At 36.3% G+C, this 8,970-nt stretch overlaps 1 non-coding gene across 1 annotated transcript; it reads right to left on the minus strand.

Annotated features, from left to right (window-relative positions):
• On the minus strand, positions 1-74 carry TRNAF-AAA (transfer RNA phenylalanine (anticodon AAA)). Its single transcript has one exon. It is a non-coding gene; the product is annotated as a tRNA-Phe (tRNA).
• Positions 75-8,970: the final 8,896 nt, after the last annotated feature.

Below are 8,970 nucleotides of genomic sequence, written 5' to 3' on the forward strand. Positions count from 1 at the left end.
TGGCACGTACGGGGATCGAACCCGCGACCTTGGCGTTTTTAGCACCACACTCTAACCAGCTGAGCTAACCGGCCCATGTTTTACTACTGGTTACATGTTCTGCTGAGCAGGGTTTCATACACATCATTGTGATCGCTCAGATACGTTCTCCAGTGAGTGAAAATGTCAGAAGGATCTTTTGAACGTAAACAGACAAAAATTAGAAATCCAACACTCACCATCAGGGAATATAACCCTGGATGCTGTCCCTATGCTAAAGAGGACTAGCCTTCACTATGTCTGCTCCAAATGATGTCAGGGATTTTCATTGTGAGAAAGCATTTTCAGCGGTTTCTACTATCACGTCTTTGGACTTTCAGCAATCCCATTGCCCTCTGCTCCGGGATCCCATGGTGTGGTCACCTGTCCAGATGTAGGCTGATATGTGGATCTGCTGTAGTTTAGAAGATTGAGACAAGAAGTTTTAAGTCTGCATGGGAAGTTTGCCTGAAAGCTTTGTGACTGTGTAAAGCAAAGAGAGAAGATGATGGGAAAGTATGAGAGGAACTCTTTATTATCATCTGCCAAACTCATGTGCACTGGATCCTTAAGCAGTCATCAAGAAGGGTTAAACGTCTTTAGATTAATGCTTGTGTTTTTAAGGAATTGCTTCAAGCTACCTTCATTTCTCATCCCGCATCCATGAAGTTTGTCAAAACTTGTAAAAATCATCGGAGCACTTGTGGGGTCTAGGTTCATAGTTTCATATAAATGATGGAAAAGTTATCTTATTATTTAGGGCCCTTAAGCTATAATCATAAACTAAGCTAACCAGACATAAGTTTTAAGGTATTAACAAATATAATGCTATGTGTGCTCTTAACATATCCAATATTTTCTGTCAGATCAATTAAAGATGGTTTGTGTTCTTTAAGTCAAATTCAGATATTTCGTGTTAATTTCCTGTCCGGATAAAACAGACAACCGCAAAACATCTACGTCAGCGAAAAGTCTGCAAAAAACAAGAAGTGTACGAACCTCAAAAATTCCAGATTAAAGAAATAAATGGCGAATCTGAGGATATTGAGAAATATCAGAAATCACCATGCTGACGGAAACAGTATTTTATGCTTATACTTCAAAGTCCTATAGAAGCTTGCAACAGTTTTAAATAACATTATACACTGATGTAATTAATTAATTATTTTCCAGTGACGTGATTATGACGTAATTTTGTTATAAATATGAGCTATTTTGAATGAGTAAACCAGTTCAATTTGGAAACCAGACAGGGTTGTGTGGTCTCTTTTTCTGAGCTCTGATCGATCATATACATCACATTGCTGATACAGCATTATACATATTAGCTTTGGCTTGTCAATTGCAGGTTAAATATACCTCTGTATAGCAATACAGGAGTTCAACCCTAACATTTTGGTGCCGAAACCCGAGAATCTCACATCACCTGTCAGGAGTACAGAACTTTCCATAACGATCCACAACAACTGACTACAGAATGCATGGTGAGTAATTAATTTCTTTGTGATTTACACCTTTGATTACTCAATATTCAGTACTTGTGGTTCATGGAAATACTTCTTTCTAGTTGATTTGTGGAGTTCCACGAACCCAATCGATGAGTCATATTTTTAACTAGAATTGTAAAGTTTTTGTTTTTAGGTTAAAAGTTCAGTCTAATTGCTAAGATATTGCTAAGATATAAGTTTATTGTGTATGCAAAATGTGGTAAAAATGGGATATAATTATTTGGTTAGAACAACTGTTTATCCTCATTGTTATATCTGTGTTGGGAAAAAAGAAAAAGAAAGTTTTTTATTTTTTGTTGTTGTTTTTCTTCTCTTTCTTTCTTTCCTTAATTACTGTACTGTTTAGTTATTTGACAGTATATGGGGCAAGGAACGTGCAATTATTGTAAGTGTTGTGTAATTTTGAGAAAGTTAAGTATATTTAAAGGGCCATATGTAGAAGCTGTAACAAGTAAGGGAGTACAATTTGGTTATGTAGCAAATGGGTCAGAATACTATGCTACATTAGGCTGTCACTTAAATCCAGAATATTTAAAGGATCAATTGGAAAAGGATTGATCAGATATAATCCTTGAGTGGCCCCATAATTATTTTCCCAAAGATCATAGAGCCCTTTGTTTGCACAGCTTAAAGATATTACCAAAAGGTCCTGAAAGGGAAATAATAATTAAAGGTTATCCTGTAGATCGTTGTAAGAGGGATAGCAGATGGTTAAGATATTGAGTGGATAATAATATTGAATTGTAAAGTGAATGGTTGATGGATCAATTGATTGAGTTGAGTTGTAGAGATTGTTCAGGTTGCATTGTGTTTCAGTCAAGGGAAGATCGCTTACTCACATTAACTGGGATACCTCAAATAGCACACACAGGAATATATTGGGGATTAAATTCAGACTCCTGGGAAAATTTGACAATTATAGTGGGAACTCACGTTGAAGATTTTGATTATTTACATCATGTTCGAGGAAACATTGTGAATCCTATTGTGTGTCCCTGCAGTAATTTTAGACAGACTCTAAATCAGATTGCAGAAAGAAGAGGTTTTGTTTATTTTTTTATGAGTCAGATTGTTGGAATGAGGAACTTCTTGGGTTAATGAAAAGAAACTGAAAGTGCTGTGACTAAGTAAAGTAGCCTGTACTAGGATATCAATGTCTAGAATTTTTCACTCATACAGAGAGAAGTGGGGTTGTGAATATTGAACAGCTGAAGTTGTGTGGTATTGCAAAACATATGCTCCCGAATATATTATAGTTGCTTCTGTGAATTATTGTCAATTAAAGTTAGGTCTTACAAAAGGGATAGATCATAGACTGCAACTGAATTTCACACCAATAGTACTGCTTGTAAAGTAAGCTACGGACAGACATATCCTAAAGTAGTTAAAATCTTTCATTCAGGACCAAAAGCAGAGAGTCCATTTTGCCCTAATTCAGATCTTCATTGTATGTTACCCTTTACGGTATAACTGAAGGATAAAGCTTGAATCCTATGAGAAATGGACCCCACTTTACCCTGGAAAAGACACAACTATTGCAATATGTGGACGATTTACTCCTTGCATTAGAAGGCATGGAAGAATGCCAACAAGAGACTGAACACCTGTTAATTTTCTTGGCAGAAGAGGATTGTAGAGTCTCTAAAAATAAAATACAACAAGTTCGTGAGACAGTAAAATTTTTGGGACATTGCATCTCTCAAGGGATGAAACACCTCACACCACAAAGAATAAAGGTGATAATGGAGGCAAAAGTACCTGAAACACAAAGACAAATCAGAGGACTGTTGGGAATAAAATCCATTGTGCAATCATTGTATGTCTTAAACATAGAATCCTCTGTACAAGAAGAAGTCACGACAAAAGACCTGGCAAAAATGCAGGACCATTGGAGCATGCCAGTTGGGAAAAACGTTGAACTAAGGAATCATGCACAGGCCTCTGGACCAAGGAAAACCTTGTTTGCCTGCCACGAGCCTTATATACTCCTATGATACAAATAGCACATGGTCTGGACCATAAAGGCAAGGGACAGACAGCAGCACAAATACTTCAACATTGGATAGCGCCAGGCATTCACACAGCAGCCGACGCATTTGTGAAGCAGTGTTGGATCTGTGCAGAAAACAATTCAGGACAAAGAGTAAAAACACCAATCGGAAATACTCCAAGAGCCAAATACCCCTTCCAAAGACTACAGATTGACTATATTCAGTTACCCAAATGTGGCACATATGAATATGTCTTAGTTTGTACAGACATATTCAGTCGATGGCCTGAAAGTTGAGCGGTTAGCAAAGCCACAGCAAAAAACGCTGCAAAAAGGTGATAGCAGAAATAGTCTGCAGATACGGGATTCCTGAAGTGATTGAGTCAGACAGAGGAGCTCATTTTACGGGAGAAGTCATGCAGAATATAATGTCAGATCTAAAGATCACCCAGGCGTTTCCCCTGTACCGACCCCAGGCCAGCGGAAGAGTAGAGAGGCTAAATGGTACATTAAAATTAAAAATCCAGAAAGCCATGAGAGAAACAGGGAAAACATAGGTAGAATGTTTGCCTATAGCCTTATTCGCTGTTAGAACCACACCATTGAAAAAACTGAAGTTAAGCCCCTATAAAATATTGTTTGGGTCAGTACCAAAAACAGGTTGTTATTTTCCCCAAGAGTTACAGCATAAGCATGGGGACTTAACAGGGTATCTGTTATATGTTGTATTTCACAAAACAACTTACTAATTTGCATGCACAAGTATTCTCATCTCTTCCTGATTCAGGTTCCCTGAGTAACCCTCACCAACTGAAAATTGGGACTGGGTGTATCTCAAAAAGCACGTAAGTGGAACCCTTGAACCCAGATATACGGGACCGTATCAAGTTGTGTTAACGACCCCCACATCAGTCAAGATTCTGGGAAGAGACACCTGGATACATGCATCTCATTGCAAAAAGACCAAAATAACGATTGAACCTCCGGCAGAAAAATGAGATGTTATATCTTTTTGTGTGTTGCAATAATATACATAAGTCCTACAGGTGAACAGGAAAATGGGTCAATACAGTTGTACTCAGAGATATGAAACACTCAAAAGAGTGGAGATATGTTGGTTATACATGTGTCCCCCCATAGTAGAAGTGAGAAATCAATGCATGAAAGATTGTTGCAAAAATTTATCCATGGTCCCAATATTAACTCTCGAGACCGCCCATAGAATTAAAAGACAAATGCTAAATGAGGGTTGTGAACACCTGCCCCCTATTCCCAAATGCATCTGCAAATATTGTAGAGCGCCTCCAGAGGAAATATGCATCAGGTGGTGTAACTCTCCAAAATGGCATCCAGAGAACTTATTTTTATACATGCACGAGTCAATCAGTAGAATGACAAATCAGTCAGATTACTGGGTATGCTCTCATTCCCCTGTTTCAGCAAATACAATGGCTTGGATGTTTCTCCCCATAACATGGGAAGTATGGGTCACGTATGATTTTAATGACACTTACAGCCCAGAAGATGCAAACAGATATGTTTTCAAAGCCCCTCCTAAAATAAAAGTTAAGTTACTCAATCGGAATACATCCTTTTGTATTACCATTAAACCCCAACCCATAACGTGAAAGCATGTGAGATATAATTCCTATAAAAAGATATTTAGGAGGAACACAGTGCAAAGAAGTTATGATCAGGGTAGGTAAATGGTCACCCCCTGGAAGATACCATAACCACAGTTCCATAAATCCAACGTACAGAGTACGCTGGAATAATAGAACATTGACATGGGTAGGGCTCTGGGTAAAGGGAGAATTGCACTACTGAATGAATATGACAGGAAGCAATAAAACAATACTTTATGTAAACGCCACCATAGCAAGACAGGGAATACAGAACATTAAAGGGATATGTATGGGAACGCCCCCTTTGTTGCCAGATGGACTTTATTTTCTATGCGGTAGCTATGCCTACAAATGGCTTCCCTATGGTAGATATGGTAATTGTACAGTGGAACGAGTGGTGCCAGCAGCATATATAATATCACATCAGAAATTATTACAGAAATTTAAACCCACTAAAAGTGGCCGTAACACACATCACTCTATTCAAAAAAAGGGAAATCAAAATAGTAAGACAGAAACATGTCCCATTATTGGAAATATCAAAAGCCCATAAAGTAGCAATCGGTCTTGATAATATAATAACTTTTGGAACATGGAACTACGTCCAACTATAATATGATAATAAAGTTAGCAAACTTGTTGGACAATATCACTGAAATCTATGATGAAACTTTCAGATATGTGGGTAAAGAACTACAAGCTTTAAAAACGCAGCTTGCACAACACCAACTGGTCTTAGACTATCTGACAGCACAGTCAGGAGGGTATTGTCTTACATTAGAGACAGAGTTTGGAACACACTGTTGTAATTTCATTCCCAATATCACTGATGAAAATCCTGAAGACACCATATAGACCAGATTGAAAAGTTGAAGGAAGAATTTAGAAAAACTAATTATGACCCTGATGTTGTAAATGATACATGGTGGGAAAAAGCATTTGGATGGATGAATCCAGCTAATTGGTTCTCTGGTCCGAGTGGTTGGATTGCTGCAGTTCTCACTTTTCTGGCAAAATTAATGAGTATTCTACTGATCTGTTATTTACTCTGTAAACTAGGAGTCTGCTGTGTAACTAGCTATAAGAAAGCGAAAAGAAAAAGAATTTTACAAAGATGGGCGCAGGCAAGAAGGAGGACAATGGATAACATTTACGAGAGATGGGGACTAACTAGAGATGAAAGGAGAATACCTGAGGAAAAAGTTTATGAGACATATGAAGAGACCCCACTTGATGATAGAGTCATAGAAGGTTGTGATTAGGTTACAGCGGCGGGGTGTTGAATGGCCATTAGCCTTTGCTCTGATGGTAGGACAAGCCTACGCGTCTTTGCAAAATATATTCATCAACAAACCGCTTTAACCTCTTCTCTTATTACCTGTTAGGCAGGAAAGTTTAGCCCTAATTAATATGATAAAGAACAGGGACTTTGGGGTCTAGGTTCATAGGTTCATATAAATGATGGAAAAGTTATCTTATTATTTAGGGCCCTTAAGCTATAATCATAAACTAAGCTAATCGGACATAAGTTTTAAGGTATTAACAAATATAATGCTATCTATGCTCTTAACATATCCAATGTTTTCTGTCAGATCAATTAAAGATGGTTTGTGTTCTTTAAGTCAAATTCAGATATTTTGTGTTAATTTCCTGTCCGGATAAAACAGACAACCGCAAAACATCTACGTCAGCGAAAAGTCTGCAAAAAACAAGACATGTACCAACCTCAAAAATTCCAGATTAAAGAAATAAATGGCAAATCGGAGGATATTGAGAAATATCAGAAATCACCATGATGACGGAAACAGTATTTTATGCTTATACTTCAAAGTTCTATAGAATTTTGCAACAGTATATGTAGGAAGAACATCAAGACCATTAAAAATTCGTATAAGTGAACACGTAAGAAACATCAAGAAGGGGTTAATTATACATTCTGTTTCTCAACATTTTAAAAATATTCATAACTGTTCACCATCTGAATTAACATTTTTTATGGCCATAGACTCTATACAGAGCAATTGGAAAATCAGAGATATAGATAATTTACTGGCAAGAACAGAAATGTCCTGGATTTATAAATTAGATACTTTAATCCCTAAAGGACTTAATAAAGATTTTGAGTTGAAGTGTTTTTTAGTTTAAATTACTTCTTTTATGTATGATGGTAAAACATTATTTTGGTTTCTGATTTTACATCTTATATGTATCATACATATATCTCTTTCTGTTTTCATGACAACCGATGTATATCACATGACATCAAGAATCTCCACTCTGTACTACGATACTACCAGAACGAAAAATCGGAATTTCCGGAATGTTGTTACTTGGATATTCTGTATATGTTGATTATGTACACATGATTCTTTACCTGTTCTGTATTTATCTGTTCTGTATATTTTTCAATGTTTAGTAAGTTCGATATATATCGCCAAACCGGATGCAGTGTCACTATGTGTATACACCAGAAGTGACATTGCGCGATTTATCCAGTTAATTTTAATTAAAAAAAGTCTTGTCCTTTATATCTATTGGATGCTTTCTATTACGTTGTATATCATGAAAAAACCCTGATTCATATATTTATATATTCCACCTTGTACCACATATCCAGGCTCACTGTCCAGCTAAATCGGAAGTGATGTAGTGTCATTATGTATTCTGCATTTGATATGTATAGTGAGATTGGAGAGCCTTTCCTTATGTTTTCTGTATGTACCCTGTTGGACTTATATTGTTGGTAGTCATATTTTCTATTAATAACTTTATGTTAGAAAATCACCAAACCGGATATGATGTCACTTTGTTTTAAAACCGGAAGTGACATCGCACATAATAAATGTCTTTAATTTCAGAAAAGAAAGGCTTTGTATATGGAATATGAATTGTTCACTGCGATTCCTATACTATATGTAAAGGAATTACATTGAAAATATTAGAATTATTGATGTTTCACTCCTTTGTTGAAAATCGCTAAAACCGGATATGATGTCATCGTGTTCCAAAACCGGAAGTGACATCGCGCAAGTTAGATGTTTTATTTAGAAATGTTTGTTACTTCTGAATTTTGATAAGAAAGGTCTGTAAAGGTTTTGTATATGTATTATGAACTGCTCATTGTGATTTCTATATAACTTGTAAAGGAATTATATTAAGAAGATTAGAATTTGAGATGTTTCACCAGCTCTATTGAAAGAAATGCCCTGATTGGAGGGTTTCAATATAAATTGCCCACAGGAGGGTTCAGTCCACTATGCACCTTGAGAAAGACCATTCCAGGTCGAAACATGTTGGAGCTTGTTGACTGATGATTTTATCTCCTCCACTTCATTGGTGTTTTTTTCTGGCTGTTCTACATTGTTACCTACTTGGAAGCCTTGTGAACTTATACCAACTGCCTGAATATATCATCTGTCTGGTAGGAGTAGATATACATTGTTTTTATTGTTTTATATTATATCTTTGTGAATATATGAATAAATTTTATCAAAGCAATATCACACTATATATATTTTATTATTATTTTTCTGGTGAAACTCACATGATGATTTTCAATGGAATTGACTTACGGACCTAGATCCAGTGAAGAGTAAAGAAAAAGAAAAACTACAATTTGATGGGCTTATATTTCATCTAACTCTTGTGAGTACCCCACTAAAGGGGGCGTCCACAATTAAAGAAGATTTTCTGTTTTAATTTGAAATTCTAGTCTAATTGATATATGTATCTTTTTGACTGTATTACACTATTTTGCTCTTCTCTCTTTGTTCTATGAATATATGAACAACCTGTGAGAAATAAGAATTGGAGGATTACCAACATATAA

Source organism: Mixophyes fleayi, chromosome 2, assembly GCF_038048845.1.
Source record: "Mixophyes fleayi isolate aMixFle1 chromosome 2, aMixFle1.hap1, whole genome shotgun sequence".
In the NCBI taxonomy this organism is placed as follows: Eukaryota; Metazoa; Chordata; class Amphibia; order Anura; family Limnodynastidae; genus Mixophyes; species Mixophyes fleayi.